Source organism: Podarcis cretensis (genome assembly GCF_951804945.1).
Source record: "Podarcis cretensis genome assembly, chromosome: 14".
Classification (NCBI taxonomy): domain Eukaryota; kingdom Metazoa; phylum Chordata; class Lepidosauria; order Squamata; family Lacertidae; genus Podarcis; species Podarcis cretensis.
The window spans coordinates 37935734-37958019 of record NC_137183.1 but is presented as its reverse complement, the minus strand read 5'-3'; the positions used below and the strand labels follow the sequence as shown (position 1 = coordinate 37958019).

Here is a 22286-nt window from a genome sequence, read left to right as displayed (position 1 = left end):
TTCCCTTCCAGAGAAGTATGAGTGTGCATGTGTGGATCCCCCTCGACGCGTGTCAAGGGTGCCAAGTTGTTGTTGGGGTTTTTTTTTAAGGAAGAAAGAATACGTGTGCGTGAGTGAGAGAGGTTATGAAGAAGAGAACCACTATAGAAAACAAACACTTTTGGAAACCATTACGGAGGAAGCAGGCCTCAAAAAACTGAGCCGGGCGGGGGGGTGTTCAATGCGGTGGAGGGGCTGGGCGCCAGGAGGGACACGGCAGTCCTCCGAGGTGTGGTTATGCCGGGGAGCGGGAACAAAACATAATCCCCCGCTCGAAATAGGGGCGTCGTCGTCCTTCTGAGGTAAAATTCTGAGGCGGGAGGAAGCGAGCGAAGGAGGCCCAGGACGGCCGCCTTCGCCGTTCCGGACACTCACCTTCTTCCTTCGGTTGTCCCGCCGCTGAAGGGACTCGCCTCAGGTTGCGTCTCCAACGACGAACGTCGTCACCGCCACCGCCGCCGCTGCTGTTTCCACCTCCTTTCAAGCTCGGGACAAGAAGACAAGCGCCACAGGCCTCCCCCTCACGGTCCGCCCGCCCAGCGACACTGCCGGCACACCATAGGCTCTCCCGTACGTCAGTCCACCTTCTTTCCTATTATATAGGCTTCCTTCTTCCCGCCCCGTCAAGTTGGCGCGGCCTATCACGAGGGGGCATCCGAAAAAGCCTCCTCTCACTTTGCCTTCGAGACCTTTAACGCGAGGAGGAAAAAATCCACAAACGACTACATGTCCCGACACGCAACGCGCCGGCTCCGTTCACTGACGGCAGCGCCCGAGTTAGCGCAAAGTTCACTGGGAGTTGTGGTGCCGGCGCGTGAGGGAAAGGACGCGCCGCTCACCTGCCTACTCTTGCCTGGATTGGGATTTGGCTATACTCTGTCAGAGACAGAGAGTGAGTGAGAGTTTATATGCGAGGGCGAACCGTGTTTTATAGGGAATAGAAATAAGATAGGGCACTTTAAAAGACTAACGAGATCCATTGCGGCATTGGTTTCTTGGAAGTGCAGAGCTCCCGTCATCAGTAATGAAGCATTTCCTCATTTATTATTATTATATTTACTAGGCAGCCGACGGGGTGCACAAAAGCTTATGACACACTGTGGTGGCGATCCGTCCTACCATGGTTGCTTGCCTGGGAGAAAGCCCCATTGAATCCAGTGGGGCTTACTTCTGAGGAAACGTGTAAAGACAGTGCAGCTGTGTGAATTCTTTAAGGTCCCACCCAACTTCCGGTGCTCCAAAGTAAACTACAGTATTCTGTGTATGTGCAGTAGGGTTTATTCATAGGATTGCAGCAGCCTGCCAGTGAAATCAACTCTGCGTGTTGACTTAGGTGCAAGTCCCACTGATCAATGGGGCCAATTTTCAGAGAGACGCTCCACTGAGCTTACTTCCCAGTAACTGTGCATAATATTTGACAAATCAGGCTCCCCCCCCCTTTAATTGCAGCAGACTGCCACTGCTACCCCTCTGGAATTCATTCCAAGCAGTGCCCCAGCTGGTCAATCATTTATATTTCAAAGCATTAGGTGAATCACTCTCCTAAATAAATAACGCTGATGGCTTGTTATTTTTATTATTTGCTTTTATCTTATACTTATGACACATCAAAAATCTGAAAGAACTGTTTGGGGTTTTTTAAAAGGTAGAATCAAAAGGAGGTGGGAATAGATTACATGCAGCCCTGGACTCTCAAGATGAGCAGAGACCCTCATTTACGGTTTGCAACAACACCGCCTGGACAAGAGATGATTATTACAGCAGGGGAGATTCCCCAGTTGGGTTGCCAGATGTCCCTTATTTCAAAAGCCATCCTTCATGTAAAAAGGATTGTCCTTTATTGCAGCTCATCCAAGGGCTCAACAGACACAATAGAGGGGATCCTTGTTTCGCATTGCACAGCTCCATGGAACATCAGAGATATCATAAGCTGAGGTTAGAAAGGCTTTGATAACAATTTATCCCTGAATTCTATTAAGTGTTGTTGGTTATTTGTTTACAACATGTATTTGCTTCTCCATAACCAGACTCCTTGTGGTGGCTTTCTGTGAAAAGAGTAAAATACAATCCAAACCTAATAAAAAAAACAAATGCAGCATGAACAACAAATTAGACAACAGAAACCATTTTAAAAAGACACACAGCAAGACTGTCAAGCAGCACAAGCAGATCTTAAAAATGTCAGTGACAGAGGCTCATCAGAAATCTTTTTAATTCTGTATTCATTATGTTTCCATAATGTTATTGGGATGGTAATAGATAATCCCGCTTTCAATACTGCTTGCATCTGCAAAAGATTGGGGGCTTCAGTTCTGATCAGTGCATATGCCATAACTGGAAATCCTGTAACTTTTTATACCACAAATCTGGTTTATTTTTGTCCCACGTTTGTTGCTCTGCAGGCCCTCTGGATAGCAATAATATGGTATAGCGTTAGGGAAGCATCACAGAACAAACTACAGTGGTACCTCGGGTTAAGAACTTAATTCGTTCCGGAGGTCCGTTCTTAACCTGAAACTGTTCTTAACCTGAAGCACCACTTTAGCTAATGAGGCCTCCCGCTGCCACCACGCCGCCGCCACGTGATTTCTGTTCTCATCCTGAAGCAAAATTCTTAACCCGAGGTACTATTTCTGGGTTAGCAGAGTCTGTAACCTGAAGTGTGTGTAACCTGAAGCACCTGTAACCTGAAGTACCACTGTAAAGCAGAATAAACCCATCATTAATGCACTATTGGGGTTACAAGAACATGTTGCAGAATACCACTGCAATAAAACATCAATCTGGATAGATCCATTCCCTGCAAAACCTTAACATCTCTCAAGGCTGGTTAATTCAGGCAAGGTAGAGAGCAAAGAAAGGTATTGAGCAGGAAATTGAAAGTGTTATTTGACCTTAAAAAGGTAATCATTACCTTTGCACAGCAACAACATTCTACAGCGTAAGGATATTATTGCATGATTATTTTAAGGATATTATTCATTGAGTAGGAGTAATCAAAATGTGGATGTGACATCCCTTGGAAATAAACACAGCCAATTCCCTGAATAATAAAAGCATCAAAAATGTCAAGTTGTCATTGGGTAATTTTTCTCCCTCTCTCATAACACTAGTACTCGTGGACATCCAATGAAACTGAATATTGGAAGATTCAGGGCAGACAAAAGAAAGAGAGTTAGAGAAATTCACTGAGGATAAGGAGGCTATGTTTCCTCCCTCCACTGTCAAAGACAGTATGCCTCTGAATACCAGTTGATGGGAATCACTAGTGAAGAGAGTGCTGTTGCGCTCAGGTCCTGCTTGTGGATTTCCCATGGCCATCTGGTTAGCCACTGTAAGAACAAGATGTTGGACTGGGTTGGCCATGGTCCTGATCCAGCAGGGCTCTTCCATTGCTCTGCTCCTTTTTGCATCTGGCCCCACCCACCCTTTGGGCCCTAGAAGGTTGTCCACAATGGAATGATACCTTCAGACTGAAAATTGTCCTCAAACCCCTCATCTACTATGTTGGCTGGCAGTGGCTCTAGTCTCTCCTGTTCTAGACTGGAGTTTATCCCAGCTCTACTTGGAGATACCAACGTGGCTTGCATGCGCACTAGGTGCTCTCTGAGCTACAGCTCTTTCCTACAGAGACACACACTTGCTCTCCCACCTTACCTGTCCCATCTGCAACATCCCCATACGTCTAGTGTTCTAATATGGCTTATTTGCACAGCATTCAATGTGCCTAGGCCAAAACGACATGGTTGATTATTAGACTATATTAAGAAAATTGATCAAGTGGTGTTGTGTTTTGCTGATCCCGATTGGCATAAGAATGTGAGCTCTCTGCATGGAGCATGTGGGCCCGACTGGGGGAAAAATATTATCCAGGCCAGCCCATACACTGATGCCCCAGCAGGGGCTTCAGTTTGTCTGGGAGGTCAGCTCTAGAGCTTAGTTGGCATTGTGGTTAATCCATTCATGGTTTAGTCATGGCACATCTTTTTGTACTGATGAATTAGAAAAGGACCAAGTGCCCCCTGCTGGTTGGCGGTGGCACACTAACCTCATCCTAACCACAGACACTTAGAAATAAGGATGTGCAAATCAGTCCATTATGGCTTCTCTCTGTTTCTCCCCCAATTTTAAGTTCAGTCCTCCATACTGCCACATCAGTTTGGGATTTTATCAGCATCTTAGAGCCGATTTATTCAAATCTGCACATTTTTGCAAAACACTTTCCCCTAATATAATGCATTTTGTAAGTTATTTTCACTAATACATTCATTTATGCACATTTATGCACTTTCCCAGAGTATATGGATTTTTGCACACATTACTCAGCTGGGGAACTGCATTACAAAATCCTGGGAAGTGTGAATCTTGAAGGATGGCTATGTTTCAGTTTGTCTATTGTTTTGGAAAGTTCAAATCAAGTAGGTTTGCCTTTAAATGTGAACTGAATTAAATTTATCCCCCATCCCTACTTGGAAATATGTTCCATTGGATTCAGCGCAACTGAAATTCACAGTAAGGTTGCTTAGGATTGCAGGCTTTCACCCTGCCCATTGGGCAAATGTCAACAGTCCATCCTCCTTTGCTGCCTAAAATAACATTTGAAATTAATGACTCCTGGAATAGGCATGTCTGTTAGTTTCAGTAGGTCTGTTCTGAGTAGGACCAGCACTTTTATACAACTCAGTGATACAGCAGGGAACAGTGATGGGCTTTGGGCTTTAAAATTTCAATGGCACTCTATGTGACACCAAAATTTGGTGCCCCCTGCCACTCACCTTCCGTTGTTTGTCGTTGTTGCAGTACCCCCTGCAGGACCCTCTTGGCTCAGCATCCAGTGCAAGTGAACTGGTCGCGCTCCCTTAAATCTGCCTATGCAGGGAAGTGGCAAATATGACCAGGTGACCTGTGCACCTGCTTAGTCTACCATGGGCAACTTCAAGGCCCCTGAACCCCTCCCCTCTTATCTTTAAAGTCTGCCAGCTTGGACTGGACAGCCTTTCAAATACAGAATATATCATGGCACATGGGCACTTGATGTATGAAACAGGGGTTGGGAACCTCCGGCCCAGGGCCAAATGTGACCCTTCTGGCCTCTCTGCTCTCACCAGTCCACCAAAAGGGTGGTTCTAAATGCTCCTCAAAAAAAGCCCTATAACACATTCACTTTAAAAAGCAACAACAACTTCCTGGAGTCTTTTCACATGCTGCATCTTGGCCTTTATGCCCCCCATACCATACCCTCCAAGTGTCCTGATTTTCCAGGGACAGTCCTGGAATTACAAAAGCCAACCCCTGATTTGATCCTGGAATGTCTCCATTTCCCCTGCCAGTGCTGGCGCAACCAAGCTCAGGGAGATGGATGAACCAGTGCTTGTCCCGAGCGATGGCGGTGGCAAGGCAACATCCTGTTGCCTCTCCATGGCCGCTGCTGGCATCCTCCCTTGGGGAGCTCATGGTGGCTGCTGGAGAGTGGGTGAGGAGGAGGAGAGGATGCTGCTGCTGAGGCCTAGCCCCATGTCATGCACTGGCTCTGCGGTGCAGGCAGAGAGCCCAGCTGCCTTGGTTGGGAAGAAAGGGGGAGTGGAGCAGAGTGCAAGGAGTCTTGATGTGAAAAAAGATACTTTGTGTATCCGTGTCTATTCTTGCCCCTTTCTAAATTTTATTTATTGGTGTGTATTTCTTTTTGTAAATCTACCTAAGAATAAAATAAAATTGGGATAAAGGGGTTTTCTCAGGATGGTGGAGGACATGTGCTGTGTCCCATTAGTGAAGTGGTGTTGGCACTCACCCTTCTTCTGATAACAAATATTCTGCTGGGGGCTGCACAAAAATTGGGGGGGGGGGTTAAGGAGGGTCAGTTGTGGGGAGTGAGAAATGTCCCTATTGTCATCTGAGGAATGTTAGAGGGTATGCCATACATCCTTATGACATGGGGACCATGATGTGCTACCCCTCTCTCGCCCACCCCTGTGAGGTCTTGAATCTGATGGACCACAACTCCCCCCTGGTTCATTGCTGCTGCAAAGGCTCACCCAAGGCACAACGCCTTCCTGAGCACCGGATGGACAGACGCTGTTCCCAGCGCAGCTAAAACAACAGGCTTGCTGTGAAATTGGTGAGCGAGGAAAGAACAGGCCAAATATTGAGATGCAAATGAGCCTAGCCAGGCCAGGAGCCCAGGCGATACAGCTATTGTGCCTCTTTGCTGGGAAGCGAGGAGAGTTATTGTGAAAAAAGGGGAGGCTGAGATCCTACATTCAGCCAAGAGGACTGAAGGGGGGATCTGCTTTCCGTGGGGTTAAACCCTATCTGGCAAAAGCAATGCTTGAACGGCTTCCTACAGTCTTGTTTTGGTGACTGCCGCCTCATCATGAAGCCCAGCCTGGCTGCTAGACCGAATTCAGGCATAATACTCTGCAGCTACCCGGTGCCCTTGGCAGTCATTTCCCATGAATATAGCAGACATTGGGAACCATTTTCACCTGGAGGGCGACATTCCTTTCTAGGCACCCTCTGGGGACCACATGCCAGGAGTAGGTGGAGTCAAAGGTAAAAGAGGGCAGAGCAATGCATGTAAATTTTGCTTTTCTAAAGCAGGCTAGTTTGTATACACGCACTCTTCCCTATCCTCCATCCAGGCGAACAAGAAACTTGATCAGAGTTCGAGGACTCATTGCAGCCAGGCAAAAACACTTGGGGAGGCTGGGAAGCAGGACCACCTGGGGATGGGGTGGTCTGGGGAGGGTCCCAAGGGCCAGGTAGGCTTGGAGGGATGCATCTGGCACCTGGGCCTGAGGTTGTTTCCCATCCCTGGCTCACAAGCACCCAGCTGATCATGGAATAGGTGATCATTGCATCTTGACTGAAAGTGACTCTATGCAGCTTCCTGGAGCCCCAGTGACTTGGCCAGCCTGATTGGCACTGCCACCACCCCAATTGTTGGGTGGCAGACAGATGCAAACTGCTATTTAAGATATTGCCAGTGCCACAGAGTGATGCTCTACCGGCACTCGAGGACATTTTGAATAGAAATTCATAGTGATTATCCACTTCTGATTAAAGGACATGGGAGAGAAATTTGATTTAGTTCACATAAAATCATGGAATCATAGGCTTGCAGAGGTGGAAGGGACCTTGGGGGTCATCTAGTCCAACCCCGTGTAGTGCAGGAAATTCAGCTAAAGCATACACGACAGATAGCCATCCAACTTCTGCTTTGTGAAACAATACATGAATGGAAACATCCCTCCTTTGAAATTTGCACTTCCTTGAATTTTGCAGTGGAGTTCTGCCTCCAAGTAAGGTGTACATACTGGGGTAAAGCATACATATAAATGAAAATAACATAAACTGGTATTATATTGAGGAAAACTGCTTTGTGAAAAATGCATATTACGCAAAATTGCAATGGATATATTAGGAGAGAGTTGCTGATGATTTTTTAATTGCAAACTGACGCAGAAATGTGGAGAACTGAATTTAAGACTGAAAAAATAAGAAACAGAGAGGAACCAAAATGAACAGAGTCACCCAGCCAGATAAACCTGCTAGGCAAGGGGGAGCCTGGAAGTACTCCCAATTCCATGAACCAGATCTCCCAAAACCCATAACTCTTCCACTGTGGATTCCTTGTTATTAGAAAAAGCCTCTTAATGTGTTTATGAACTTAGATGCTGCAACTGCCAAGTTCTGCTACTCAGCTCCTACCATTTATGTCCCTCTTAATTTTTATATCACCATTCCTTTAATTACTTGTGAGCTTTCCATATTCTGCCTTGCAACAGACATGACAGATCTCAGCAGTTAATATTCTGGAGTGAACTGGCAACCTTCTCCTTCAGAACTGCGTTACTTCCCAGGCCAAAATGTCTTGTTCAAGCCCTGAGAGGGCTTTGCAGAATGCAGAAGGTATTGCTAGCAGGTGGTGATAGAATATACCATAAGGGAGCATTGGTGGCTGAGGACTATTTCCCCAGCAGTGATGAAAGGGAGAAGCTACAGGAATGATCACCTGCAATCAGCCTTGTTTCTTGACCGTGCAGACTGCCGCGACACTGCAGAAGGATCTGCTAGGAGTTGGCTGGAGTCAAACTGTGCGGTGAAAGTTTGAGTGCCATGAATCTGTGCAATGCACACCCTCCTCCCTGTGACAGGAAACCCTTTAGGCCTGGTCCCTCATATTAATGTCCATTAATGCAGCAGCGGCCAGAATGCTTCCTCTCTCTTTTACGGGAACGCTTCCGCCTCAGCAAAAACCAAAGCTACTAACAACCCTCCTCATCCGCCGCCCACATCCCAGCACCCAAACTGACAAGTAAAATGGCCCTGTGCAGCATACTGATGGGGGGGGGTGTGTGCCAGAGGGAGCCAGTTCCCAAACTTCTGCGGCCTCTCTTGCCTTCCTGGCAAGAAGAGCCTTTTAGAACAGCGTCATTGTTCAGTATGGCAAGGCAGGCTGGCTTTGGAGTCTTAATTAGTGGTTGTGCAGCTATAAAAGGATTAGCCCAGAAACCATTGTCTGTGGCGTGGATTTGTCACTGATAGGAGCTGAGCAGGGGTGAGCCTTTGTCTCCAGACACTGCTGAGCTCCAGCTACAGAGATTTCTCTTGGAAGGTTTAGGAATTGACCTCCTCAGGCGCCACAGGATCCATTTTACTTGTTTGTCCCTTAACCAGGGACAGTTCCCTGTGCATTTCCAGATTATTGGGATAACAGGGTCCAATTACCCACTGAAACCCTTTCATTTTGCAAGGTGAGCAGCGTTTGACTGTGGAATCTTGGTTAGAGAGTAGACTTTTCTCGTTGCAAACATACCCAGAGATGCTTGCGAGGAAGAAGTGAAGTTGACTTCACTCATCTGATGGCAGACCTGCCTGATTCCCCATCAAAAGGAGGGAAGGAGAGAGAGAAGGAGAGAAGGAAAGGAAGAGGAAATGAGCAAGGCCAGATTCTTCAGAGAAGGAGTTGTAGCTCAGTGGCGGAACATCTGTTTTGCATTCAGAAGATCCCAGGTTGAGTCTCCAGTGTCGCCAGGTAGAGTTGGGAATGTTTCATTCCCGAAATCCCAGACAGCTGTTGCTAGTCTTTGTGGACAGGATTGAGCTTGATGAACCCCAGGATCTGATTTCCTGTATTTATAATTAAACCTGTCCTTAATTCAGACTCATGAGGACTGGAACCTTGCTTTGGTTTTAGGGGAAGAGCTGTAGCTCAATGGCAGAACATCCCAGTTTCAATCCCTGGCATCTTCAGGTAGGATTGGGAGAGACTTATCATCTGACTCACCCTAAAGAGAACCACTGCCAGTCAGTATTGACAAGATCGAGTTAGATAGACCCAATGGTCTGACTCAGTATTAGGCAGCTTCCTATGAATGTGATGAACGAGGTAATTAAAGCAAACCCCCTTCATATCCATTGGCTACTCTCGCCTATCAAACACTATCAACCAATGGGCTCCATTTGGTCCCCCGTTTTTCAATTGCTCCCAAATGAATCGCGCTCCTCCTCCTGCCACCCTCTGAATCAGGGAAGGACAGGCTCTGTTGATTGTTAAAGCATCCTTCTACCGGGCATGTCGTTTCGCTGCAGGGACTCTTCTGCTCCCTCCCAAGCCTGGCTTTTTCTAAGCCAAACAGTAGCTGAGGAGTCTGGAAATGAAAAGGAGGTGGCTGTGGAAAACAGAGAAATGCCAGGAGAGGCGGCCCAGGGCTTTGTTAGTTCTGCACTGTCGAAAGGAAGGGATAATTTTAGATGCTAAATAGAGCATTGCAAGAGTGAATTATTAATAGTGCACCAGAGAAGTGACCTGGCAGCTCATGAAATACTTATAACCCAGCCCACTCAAAAATTCACTCCCAGCTTTTTGAAATGCAACCTCTGCTGTTGCCTCTTCTTGAGGATACGGACTAAGGCATGTTGATTTGTGTGTGCGTCATATGATAAAGATTGACTATTGAGTCAGGTCTCCATGTAAAGGTAAAGGTAAAGGTACCCCTGCCCGTACGGGCCAGTCTTGACAGACTCTGGGGTTGTGCGCCCATCTCACTTAAGAGGCCAGGGGCCAGCGCTGTCCGGAGACACTTCCGGGTCACGTGGCCAGCGTGACATCGCTGCTCTGGCCAGAGCCAGAGCCAGAGCCAGAGCCGCACACGGAAACGCCGTTTACCTTCCCGCTGGTAAGCGGTCCCTATTTATCTACTTGCACCCGGAGGTGCTTTCGAACTGCTAGGTTGGCAGGCGCTGGGACCGAGCAGCGGGAGCGCACCCCGCCGCAGGGATTCGAACCGCCGACCTTTCGATCGGCAAGTCCTAGGCGCTGAGGCTTTAACCCACAGCGCCACCTGCGTCCCAGGTCTCCATGTAGATGTTAATAAATGGGCTGCATTCCCAGGGAGATGATATATAGATGATAAATGATAAATGATATTTATTAGAAGTTTCAAAAATTACAGAGAAAGAAAAAAGAAGAAAGCAACAACAACAAAAGAAAATTTTCAAAGCATATATAACAATACTTAAAAGAGGGAAAAAAGAAAAAAGACATAAAAATCAATACAACAATAACAATAAAAACACAATATTCCATATATTTAACTTTCATTAACTTGTTTCATCGACCTCCTCACACCTCCCTTTTTGTATTCTGGTTTAGTTATTTATTTCAGCAAATTCTTTCCATCCTTCTCAATTTTTAAAATAGTTTGTCTTAACAGTCTAACCTATTAATTAACTCAGCAAATCCTTTCCATCTTTCACTATATTCTATCATTCAGTTTACCTTAGTTTATTTTAACCTTATCTTCCCAAAAATACCTTAAGACTTAAAACTTAATATTTATTTATACATAATTCCTTATAACATTTCTGCTAAAGCCAAATATTTTCATTCCAACATTTTTCCTAATACTCATTAATTTTACACTAATTCCCAAAATAATTTTTTTAAAGTTTTCTTCCAATCTTCCTCCAGCATCTCTTCTTCCTGGTCTCGGGTTATGTCAGTCCTTACTGTCCATTCCATCTAGTCCATCAACCTGGTAATCTTATATCCGAGGCTCTTAAGTCTTTTCCATGTCCCTTCTGCAGCTCTTCTTCTTGTTTGTACTTGCACTTTACTTTGTCTTTTGTAGATCTCTTTCTTAATTTCTTTCCTTTCTCATTGAGGAGTAGGTCTCGGGGATGTTCCAACTCAAAAATATCTCCATCTCTCCTCAGCAGATCAGCCCATTCCCCACAGTCCCATTCCCCACAGTCAACAGTGTAGTCCAGAAAATATTTAAAAGCATGTTTCAAAGTCCCTCCAAACTTAAGGGGCCCCACAACTCCAGACCCCCCTGGCCCACTTCAGATATAGATGATAGATAGATAGATAGATAGATAGATAGATAGATAGATATAGATATAGATATAGATATAGATATAGATATAGATATAGATATAGATATAGATATAGATAGATGATAGATAGATAGATAGATAGATAGATAGATAGATGATAGATAGATGATAGATAGATGATAGATAGATAGATAGATATCCTATATATCTCCTATTTTGCTGCCAGCTCCATTCTGCCCCCCCCTTGTTATTAGTGCTTTTGCTCTGACACTGAGACAAGATGATGCTTAGATGAAGGATATATGTTAAGAGGTCAAGATTACAGCCAGAAAAGGCCTTTCTCATCATATATATTTATACACACAGAGACATATTCTATAGAAATATTCGTATTGAAAGATGGTATGTATTTATTGCATTAAAATCTCCGTTTTTCTCCAAGGAGCTCAGGGTTGTGTACATGGTTCTCCCCCTCCTCATTTAATCAACCTTGTGAGGTAGGCTAGACTGAGAGGCACTGTCCTAGTTTGATAGGCTAACCACTTTACACCACCTTCTTTACTTGTATGTGTGTGTGTGGTCCATATGCACTATACATTTAAAGAGTATCATACCACTTTAAGCAGTCCCTGAAAGAATCCTGGGAGCCACAGTTTGTTAAGGATGCTGAGAGTTGTGAAGAGACCCCCTATTCACCTCTCAGAGCTGCAATTTCCAGAGTGGTTTAACAATCAATCCCTTTTCCCAGGGAACTGTAGCTTTGTGAGGGAAATGTGGTGGGTTGTGTCTTAATAACCCTCAGAGAACTTAACAAATTACAGTTCTCAGGATCCTTTTGGGGAAGCCATGGCTATTTAAAGCAAGAAGTCAAAATGACGTGCTCAAAAACATCAAAACTGCACCCTTAAATATACACACAAAAACATGGAAACTGAAAGTTGGAGATCTGCAGCCCTGCATAACAGCTGCATAGTAAGGCTGGTCCTGGAGGAAAGATGGACACATCCGTCAGTTTTAGTCTTCCAGGTTTCTAATTTTCCTAATCTTAAATCCAGCTCTCCATATTTCCCCAGCGATTTATGAAATTTCTCCTAATAAGCATATTTTTGTATGCAGTTTTGACTAACATGCACATTTTGGCAAACAGTTTCTCCTAGTAGAACACAGTTCTTGTATGTTATTTTCACAAATATATGCATTTTCCCACACTTTTTTTTTTGGGGGGGGAGGGTACACATTACTTGGCCTGGTAAACTGAACTGCAAAATTCGGAGGTGTGTGAATTTCAAAGGCTGGCTGTGTTTCAGTTTGCATATTGTTTCAAAAAGTGTGGATTTGGTAGATTTTCCCTTTAAATGCAAACATCCCTATCCTAAAGGCAAGCTTGGTTTTACCAGCTAAGCCCACATCCTTGTTCATATGTTTGGCTTTGGTAGTAATCAGTGGAAAGTTGTGTATTAGGGCAAATGGGGTACTGCCCCACCAACCATTGCCTTCCCTTAACCAGCGCCCATCTGCCTACCTTCCTGTTTGCAACCAATCCAGGGGGTGGAACTGCCTTCTATCTCCTAGTCTCAGCTTCACCCTTGTAGAACTCAGCAGGGAGGATGATTGGGACAAGAAGAGCACTTTAGAGCCTGTGGGATCAGGCCAGTGACCCAACTCATTCAGCATCCTGTTTTCACAGATGCAGATGTTTTGCCAACCAGATGCAGGACCCAAGCACAACAGTGCTTTCCCCTCCTGTGGCTTCCAGCAACTGGTATTTAGAAGCATTACTGCCTCTAACCGTGGAAGCAGAGCATAGTCATTGTGGCTAATAGCCATTGATGGCCTTCTCCTCCATGAATTTGTCCAATATCCTCTTTTAAAGCCAATCAAGTTGGTGGCCATCCCTGCCTCTAGCATAGTTCAGCTACGTGCTATGTAAAAAAATGTCCTTTTTGTCTGTCCTGAATCTTCCACAATTCGGCTTCACCGAGTTCTAGGTTAATGAAAGAAAGAGAAAAAACCCCATTCTCTATCCGTTGTCTCTATGCCATGTATCACTTTATAAACTTCTTCCATGTCACCTCTTACTTGCCTTTTCTCTAAAATGACAAGTCCAAATTGCTGCAGCCTTTCCTTATAGGGGAGCTAACCAGAATGAGTTGCCTCTGCCTCTCATTGGCTTTTGCTTCACTTGCTGTTGGGCTCCCAGACCCCACGAGCCCCGGTCACTAGTGGTTGTACGTATTTGATGCTCCCAGGGAACAGCAGCTGCACTCCAAACACCACCCATTATGAGCCCCTTTGCTTCGGCATCCTTGAAGTTGCCTTGCCAAGTGCGTCCAGCTCCCGAGAGGAGAAAGGTGCAGCGCAACACAAGGCAAAGACTGCTCCGAGCATCAGTTATTAATATTTCATACACGTCAAAAAATTCTTTTATTTGCTGCCATTGCTGCTGGGAAAACTCAAAGGAGGGGGAGAAACAAAGGAAAGCAGAGAACAGCAAAAGGCCGGATGGAAATCAGAGCTGGAGAACTGACTTATAGCCCAGGGAGGAATAATGCATATATATAGTCAGACATTGGCTGCAGATTTCAGGGCGGCCAGATTGGACTCTTGTTCAAGCTGCTTGCTTGAAAGGCAAAGGGAGAGGTCCATAGCTTAGTGGCAGAGCATCAGAAGGTCACAGGTTCAATCCCTGTAGGGCTGGAGAGAGTCCCTGCCTGAAATCCTAGAGTGTCACTGCCTGTCAACGCAGACCAGTGGTTGCTAAACTTTTCTTTCCACATACCACTTGAAAATTGCTGAGAAAAACAACAACAAAAATAACGTAGGACCTTCTGCACTGGGGACAATCCACTCCCTGCCCCTGAATTCATAAAATCCTGGAAAATTAATGACTGGCACCTGATCTAAAACTCCAGATATCTGGAAGTACCTATACATATTTAAAACCACACTAAATTGAGGAGGGAGTGAGAAGACTGAAAGCAACAAGCCACTCTCCCTTGCAACTTAAGGGTAGTATTCTAATATGGGTAGTAACTAATATGTTCTGTCTCCTGGTTGTGGGCATTACTCAGTGAAAAGTTCAAAAAACATGTTCCAAATCCCATGGAAGCTTGACTTTTTATGTCCTTTATGGAGCAGAATTTTCTTATGAGCTGCTAGTTTCAGGAGGTCTTGTATCCAGTTTTCCATGTTTGGGGTGGCATAGGCTTCCCAATGTCATTTTGCCACAACAGTTGAACCATCCTTCCTTTCCTTTCCACCTGGCAGACATTGCTGATTATTCTGTTGGTGCCTCCATTAGTAGGGGGTTTGTCCAGGACCAAATTCATTCTGTACAGTACATCTCTCTCTCCTAGCGTCAGTCAGAGGCAGTGTGAGAAAGACTTCCTTTATTTTGATCCTTGCAGATTTCAGCTTTATTGGGTGCCTCTTCCAGGTCAAGCAGCTGGTCTCTCTCCTGACAATTTCCAAACCATCCATGATTTATGTTACGACTCAAGGGAGGTGCTTGCTTGACCCCAAGAAACTGAGGTCACTTGTTACCAATGGGAGCTTCCGATTGCTGGGAACGAGGCAAACCTCTCTTCTCAGCAAAGCAATTCGGTTGTTTATTTCACCAAGATATTAACAGCAAATGTGTTTGGGGCCAGATGGTTCCTTTCTCCAGGCACAATGTGATGCCATCGTACTGCGGGCTTCCCTGTCCCTTCTCTCTGGCTGGCAGGGAGACTCCTTGCAGGGTGATGTCATGCCATTAAATACAATTCTCCATAATTGGGGATTAGAGGAGGACTTAACATGTGGGTGTCTTAAGAGCATAAGAGTCCTGATGGGCCAGACCAAAGGTCCATCTAGCCTAGCACCATGTCCCCACTGTGGCCAAGCAGATGCCTGTGGGAAACTAGCAAATAGGACACAAGCAAAAGAGCACCTCCCTTCATTGGTGGCTGGTGAGGCAGCGTGGCAAGGGCTCGCTTGCTCTCCTGACTTCCCAACATGGCGGGTCACTGCCACTTACCAGAAGGGGAGGGATGGAGCACAGGAAGATCAGCCTACTGCATGACAGAAGGAGCATCAGGCTGGTTCTGCTGCTACACAGTGCACAACGCTGAGGTCCCTGTACCTCAGCCTTCCTCCTCTCAGTAAGAGGCAGTGACCCACAGTGTTGGGAAGCTGGAAAAGCAACGGAGCCCCAGCTGCCCCACTTCACTGGGCAACATTCTCTCTACCTGCAATCCCCAGCAACTTCTATTCAGAGGCATACTGACTGCCTTCAACAGTGGAGGTATAACATAACCATTGACAGTAGCTATGGATAGCCCTCTTCTTCATGAATTTGTCTAATCCTCTTTTAAAACTACCCAGGCTGGTAGCCATCACTGCTTCATGTGGAAGCGGATTCAATAGGCTGTGTGATGTCCTTTCTTTTATCTGTCCTGAATCTTCTACCATTCAACTTCATTGGGTGGCTCCTAAGTTCTAATATTTCTCCATCATGTGCATAGTTTTTTAATACACCTCTATCTTGTCCCCTCACCCTCTAAAAAGTTCCTTTCCTCATGGGGTGGGTGGGTGTTTGTTCCAGCCATTTGATCATTTTGCTTGCCCCTTTCTGAAACTTTTCCAGCTCTACAGTAACTTTTGTGTGATGCAGCAGCTGGAACTTTAGACAGTATGCCAAGTGAGGTCACACCACAGATTTGTATGATTATCAAGTTGTCATAGTTGCATCATGGGACTTTTGAGTTCAGAGAAAAGGTGAGAGCTGACATGCTAGAAGTTTATAAAATTAGGCATGGCATGGAGAAAGTGTATAAAGAAAAGTTTTTATCATAACACTAGAACTTGTGGACATCCAAAAGGAATGACTTTTTAATGCAATGCATAGTTAAAACTATGGAACTCACTCCCACAGGCCACTGTGATGGCCACCAACCTGGATGGCTTTAAAAGAGGATCAGACAAATTCATGGAAGCGAGGGCTACTGAGGGCTACTAGCCATGATGACTATGCTCTGTGCCCACAGCTGGAGGTGACAATGCTTTTGAACACCGGTTGCTGGAAACTGCCAGAGAAGAGAGTGCTCTTGTGCTCGAATTCTGCTTCCTAGTTTCCCACAGGATACTGGACTAGATGGGCCATTGGCCTGATCCAGCAGGCTCTTCTGATGTTCTCAGGTTCTTGTGATATCAGTGTTTTTATTTTCAACCCATTTCATAACCATTTCTAACATGGAATTCACCATTTTTACAGCTGCCACTCTCTTCATTTTGGAAGACAACCTTGGTTTCTCTCTCACACAGAAATGGGGAACTTGTGGTCCCCCAGATGTTGTTGGACTCCCAACTCCCATGAGTCCCAGCCAGCATGGCCAAGGGCCAAGAATGATGGGAGCTATAGTCAAGCAACATCTGGAGGGTCACTGCTTCCTCACCCCTGCTCTAATGGTCCTGAGAGAGGTCTCAACTACATGTGATCAGAGGGAGACAGAGAAACTGCAGAAGCTGACTTTTTGGATGCTGCCTTCACTGATTTTTTTTTTTGCAGAGCCGAGGAGGAGGAGGAGGATGGCAGCAGAGCAAAGGTCAGGAGAGGTCCTTTCTCTATTAACCAAAGGACATAAGTTTTCCCCACTTCCCAGCCTCTAAGAGGAGCTGTTGGCACGTGCACTCTCTCCCACGGCCTTTTCTATTCTGAGAAGTGTTTTCCCCACCCTTCTCTCAGAATAAACAAAATATCCCCTAGAGAAACAGCGCCTATCATTTCTAGATGTGAAAAGGCCCAAGATGTTGTATAACTGGAAAGGACCAGTGTTGACTTCAAACTCACTTCTTTGTTGAGATGCATCCTTGTGCTCTCCTAGAGATCCGGGGCAGCTTAACAATTACCAGCACCAGGACCACTTCACATAGCATGTGGGTGGGGAACGGCTCTAGCTCAGTGGCAGAGCATCTGCCTTGCATACAGAAGGTCCCAGGTTCAATCCCTGGCATCTCCAGGTAAACCTGGGAAAATCCACCTACTTGAAAGCTTGGAGAGCAGCTGTTGGAGAGCAGCTGCAAACAGTACTGAGATAAATTAACCACCGACCAGTTTGAGGCATCTTACTCCATCCTGCAGTATTGCTCTGGGCAGAAGGGTCTGTCCCACTGTTCTCCCTGACCATTTTATTTTCCTGTCTTTTCATGTACTTGGTAGGTAACACTGGATAGCCGGTGTGGTGTAAGTGTTGGGCCATGACCAGGGTTTGAATCCCCACTCAACTATGAAGCTCCCTGGGTAACCTGGTGCAAATCACTGTATCTCAGCCTAACCTACCTCACAGGGTTGTTTTGTAAGGACAGGTGAAGGAGTTATTTGGAGGAAAGGTGGGATATAAACCTAATATATAAAATAAATAATTCTGTAGCCACATCATTGTCCTACACAGACTTGTATTGGGTTGCTAGTCCTTAGCCCAACTAATGCTTCTCTGGATAAGGTCCAAAACATCTTATTTAAAACAGCATCGGCTCATCACAGTATTGACAAAAGAAAAACGAAGCAGCAGCAGCTGCCTAGTTGGGATCCTCTGGCGCTTCTGCTGCTCCCTCTCTTTCACATTACCCCTCCTGCCAATTGCCTTCTCAAGGGATTGGAGGGATTGTAGATTAAAAGACCACAACAGATAATACTCTCTCTGATATTAGAGGGGTGCAGGGAAAGCAAGATAGAGAAAGGAAATTACAGGCACGGGGGGGGGGGCAGTCTGGGAAATAAGAGATGGGGGGAGGCCAGCGTGTGAGGAAGAGAGAATGTGTAGCTTTAATCCACCCAGCTTTGATAAAGCTGGTGAGCTTTCCAGGGATTTCTTCACATGGACTTGCTTATAGAAATCCCCTCTCTTTAGGGAAAGCAAAGCATTCTATGTGAAAACCACCATTCACTGAAACTAGTAGGGTATTTGAACAGGATGCTTCCATCCTGGATGACCAATGGCTGAACCCGAGAAACTTCCTACGCCACCAGCCCATTTACCCTGATCTCCAGAAGAGACAAGTGTCTTGCCTTAGGAACCGAGTTCCTTTACACTGGAGATTAGGGATGGATGGATCTTGTCAATTTGGTTTCTTGTGGTAGAATTGCTCTGGCAGACTCTGATCACATGGTTCACAGCCAAACTAAATGGCATATGAAACATGCAATTGCAAGAAACAGTAGGCAATGCAATCAGGATTGGGATGTGCAAAGATCTTTTCCAGGTTGCACTTTTTTCTCTTAAAGGCAATGTTGATCTTAACCCTCTTTAGCCTTGTTTATGCAATGAGAGTTTTGCAGAGCATCCAGCTAGGAACGGACAGGCATGGTCCATCCCCCACCCCCCGCAGCTGCTGTTATGATAACATGTTAGGACAATGAACCCTAGCCTGTTCTGCCTGCTAGGCTGGAGCTGTTCAGCAAACTGTTTAAAAGCCGGGCAGATTTTTTAAAGCGACGCCAGGCCAGGAAGGAAGTCTCGGCTACAAGTAGAGAAAGAGTGGTGTTTTAAAACACTCAATTTGTTCACATGTGAAACTTTCCCCTGCGCTTGGCAGCTCAGCATTCAACAAGGCAATCAGATGTAAAATTGACTGACACTTAAAAAGCAACCACCCTGCCCCATTGGAGAGATCCTTTGATACATCATAGCACTCTAGAAGAACATAACGTAAGGGCATAAGAAGAGAATTCAGGATCAGGCCAATGGCTCATCTTGTCCAGTGTGCTGCTCTCACTGTGGCAGATGCTTCTGGGACACCTTCAAGCAGGACCCAAGCACAAGAACACTCTACCCTCTCCCTCATCATTTCCCAACAACTGGTAGTCAGATGCCTCTGCCATGGCTAGTAGCTGCTGATAGCCTTCTCCATGAATTTGTCCATCACTGTCTCCTGTGGAAGTAAGCTCCATAGTTTAACTATGTGCTACATGAAGAAGTGCTTTCTTTTATCTGTTGTGAATTTCCCAACATTCATTGGATATTCATGAGTTCCAGCATTATGAGAGAGAGTGACTGGCCAAAGCTCACCCAATGAGTTTCATGGCTGAGTAGGGAATTGAACCGTGGTCTCCCAAGTCCTAGTGCTCTAACCACTACACAGGCTTCCAAAAGGGAGAATAATCAAATATAGGAACATAGGAAGCTGCCTTATACCAAGCCAGACCACTGGTCTGTTTACCTCACTGTTTGGAAGCAGATCTCCTGGGTTTCAGGCAAGGGACATAGCTCAGTCAGTAGAGCATGAGACTCTTAATCTCAAGGTTGTGGGTTCCTGCATTGCAGGGGGTTGCACTAGATGATCTTTGTGGTCCCTTCCAACTCTACAATTCTACAATTCTGTGATTCCCAACCCTGCTTGGAGATGCTGGGGATTGAACAAGGGACCTTTTGCACACAAGGCAGATTAGATGCTCTACCACTGAGCTACATTCCTTCCCCTTCGCAGGAAGCAATTCATTCCTAAATGAAATAAAACCATCACCACCTTGGAAGGTGTCTGCAAAGCAACCACCTATATGGGAAGCCCCCTCTGCATACTACCCTGAGTTCCATGATGGAAGAAAGTTGGGAAACAGCTGATCAATAGAAGAAACAAACGCCTACCACTGTCCCCTTCATTATGGGGGCTGACCTCTCACTTGAGGACACTGACCCTTGAGGTAGGGATGGTGTTATGGTGCAACCCTGACATCCAAGTAGGGCTCAGGCTGCACTATAGGAGAACAAAACTGTAATGCTGCTTCAGCATCAGATAGCCTTTGGCTGAGCCTTATACAGGAGCAGAAGAACTATCTCAATGGTAATCTCCACCTTTCCTGAAAGGTGACTCATAAGGAACAGTCCACTCTGGCATATATTTTTTTTACTCCAGTTGAGCAGAATTGTCCTAGGGCTTCTGCGAAGGAGGCTTCTGAGTCAGGGAATGGCAATTTCACATTTTTAGGTAGGAGGGGCACAGGTACTACAAGCTCATCTTGTGGACTTGCTTCTATGGCTGGACTGGGATGCTGTTTGCCTTTGGATCCAGTCCTCTAGTTCACGGATGGCCAACTCCCAAGAGACTGCTATCTACTCATGGCGTTACAGACTGGCAGTGATCTACCCCCTTTTTTGGGTTCAGGTCAAAGTTGTTGAGCTTTTTGTAGGGGAGCCAAACTTGTTGAGCTTCTTTAGGGGGAGCCAGTGATCTGCCAGTGATCTACCACAAACGTCCAGTGATCTACCAGTAGATTACAATCTACTTGTTGGACGTGCCTGCTCTAGTTCATTGATCCCAGGGTCAAGACTGATAGGGAGCCCGTGCCCTGCCAGCTGTTGCTGAAATTACAACTCTTGTTATCCCCAACCATTGGAAATGCTGGCTTGGGCTGATGGAATACAACAGCATCTGGAGCACCATAGCTTCCCCACTCCCAGGAGAACCACTGTAATAGTCCATAACAGTATGTACCAATTCATCCATGCATTTTTAGTAAGTAGAAGTCTATTTCCCAACTGAGGACTTGACCTGATGAACTTAAAATCCTTTCCTGGCAAATCAAGGCAAGCATATCAAAAGCAAGGTGACTATGTTTGGAGTGGAAGCCAAAAAAATCAGAGGGGATTTTGTGAATCAGAATACAGCTGGTTGGTATGGAGACTCTTTGATCTAATATTCTACATAGGGTAGCCCTCCCCATCCTGGTGCCCTCCACTCCCTTTATGGCTGTGGCTGATGGGAGTTGGAATCCAAAGCATCCGGTTGCCACATGCTGTGACAAATCTGCATGCTTGGTTGGCTTTTCAGTTGTGTACTTTGAAGTTGCATTGGCCATCTATGTTTAGTCTTGTTCACTGAGTATCGCTTTATGACCTCAGCTTTAAAACAAATACAGACTCAAATGCCTTTCTAGCCCTTTGTATATATGAATCACAATGCGAGTTTCCATTCAGGCCAATAAGACTAGAGAAGTACTTTTGTAGAGTCATCCAACATTTGTAACCATAATCACCAGTTAAACATTTCTTTGGTTATTGGCATGGACATTTGCAACTCTTCATAGTTTATTACTGAAAATGTGGAGCTCTGGGGTTAGTTAGCTAGGGAACAGGTCAGCTAAGATCTTCAGAATGTTCTCCATACATTCGAGAGGAACTCCATTGGCTCCTGGGCATCCACACTGAGACTCAAGGCATCCTCAGAAACACCAACATGGCAGCAAATGTTTCAGATGTTGTGATCAGATCCTGGAATCCCCTTTTTGAAATTTCTGACCAGATATGCCCACCTCTCTCTCTCTTTGTTTTCTCCTGTCATCACACTTCCTCCTCCATTCTACTTCTCCCTCTCCTGCCTCTCATTCGTATATTTAAAAAATGAAAGGAAAATGGTGATGATGCTATTAATGCCACCCATTTGTCCACGCAATACCAACTTGTTGGCCTGATCCACCCATGTCAGACTCAGTTTGGTAAAGGCCTACAAAAGCTGCTCTTGAGACACAGCAGAAATAAATGTTGGAAATCTTCATCTACACTCCCCCCAAAGCACATGCCAGCTGGCACATAAGCAAGACAAACAGAAAGCTCATGAGATCAGATGGTTTGCAACCCTGACTCACCAGATGGTTTAAGCGGTTTGAATCCAATCCAGACTGAAAGCAGCAGAAGCAGCATGGGGAAGGGGAGGAACGAGAGGCAGGTATAAATTCAGAGTCCTTTCTCATTCAGTGGACCGTACTGCATGATCTAATCCCTCTGTATTTCCAGTGACGAGGAAGATTAAATCATTTTGATGCTGCAGTGGATTTTCAAGATAAACAAAGCATGACACTGGCCCAGCACCAATAGAAAGCAGTTTGCTATCAGAACGAGGAATTTCAAACTACTGCAGACCACTAATATTGC

The 22286-nt window shown here is 45.6% G+C and overlaps 1 protein-coding gene and 1 long non-coding RNA gene across 2 annotated transcripts in view; one reads left to right on the top strand and one right to left on the bottom strand.

The window, feature by feature from the left end:
• RAB40C (RAB40C, member RAS oncogene family) overlaps positions 1 to 568 on the bottom strand; it is a 40059-nt gene extending 39491 nt beyond the window's left edge. The window contains exon 1 of the mRNA XM_079952447.1: positions 415 to 568. The gene's annotated coding sequence lies outside the window, so the exon portion shown is untranslated. The remainder of the gene's footprint in view (positions 1 to 414) is intronic.
• Positions 569 to 827: 259 nt separating this feature from the next.
• On the top strand, positions 828 to 5515 carry LOC307202470. Its single transcript, XR_013832889.1, has 3 exons — positions 828 to 931; positions 1685 to 1974; positions 4840 to 5515. It is a non-coding gene; the product is annotated as an uncharacterized lncRNA (long non-coding RNA).
• Positions 5516 to 22286: the final 16771 nt, after the last annotated feature.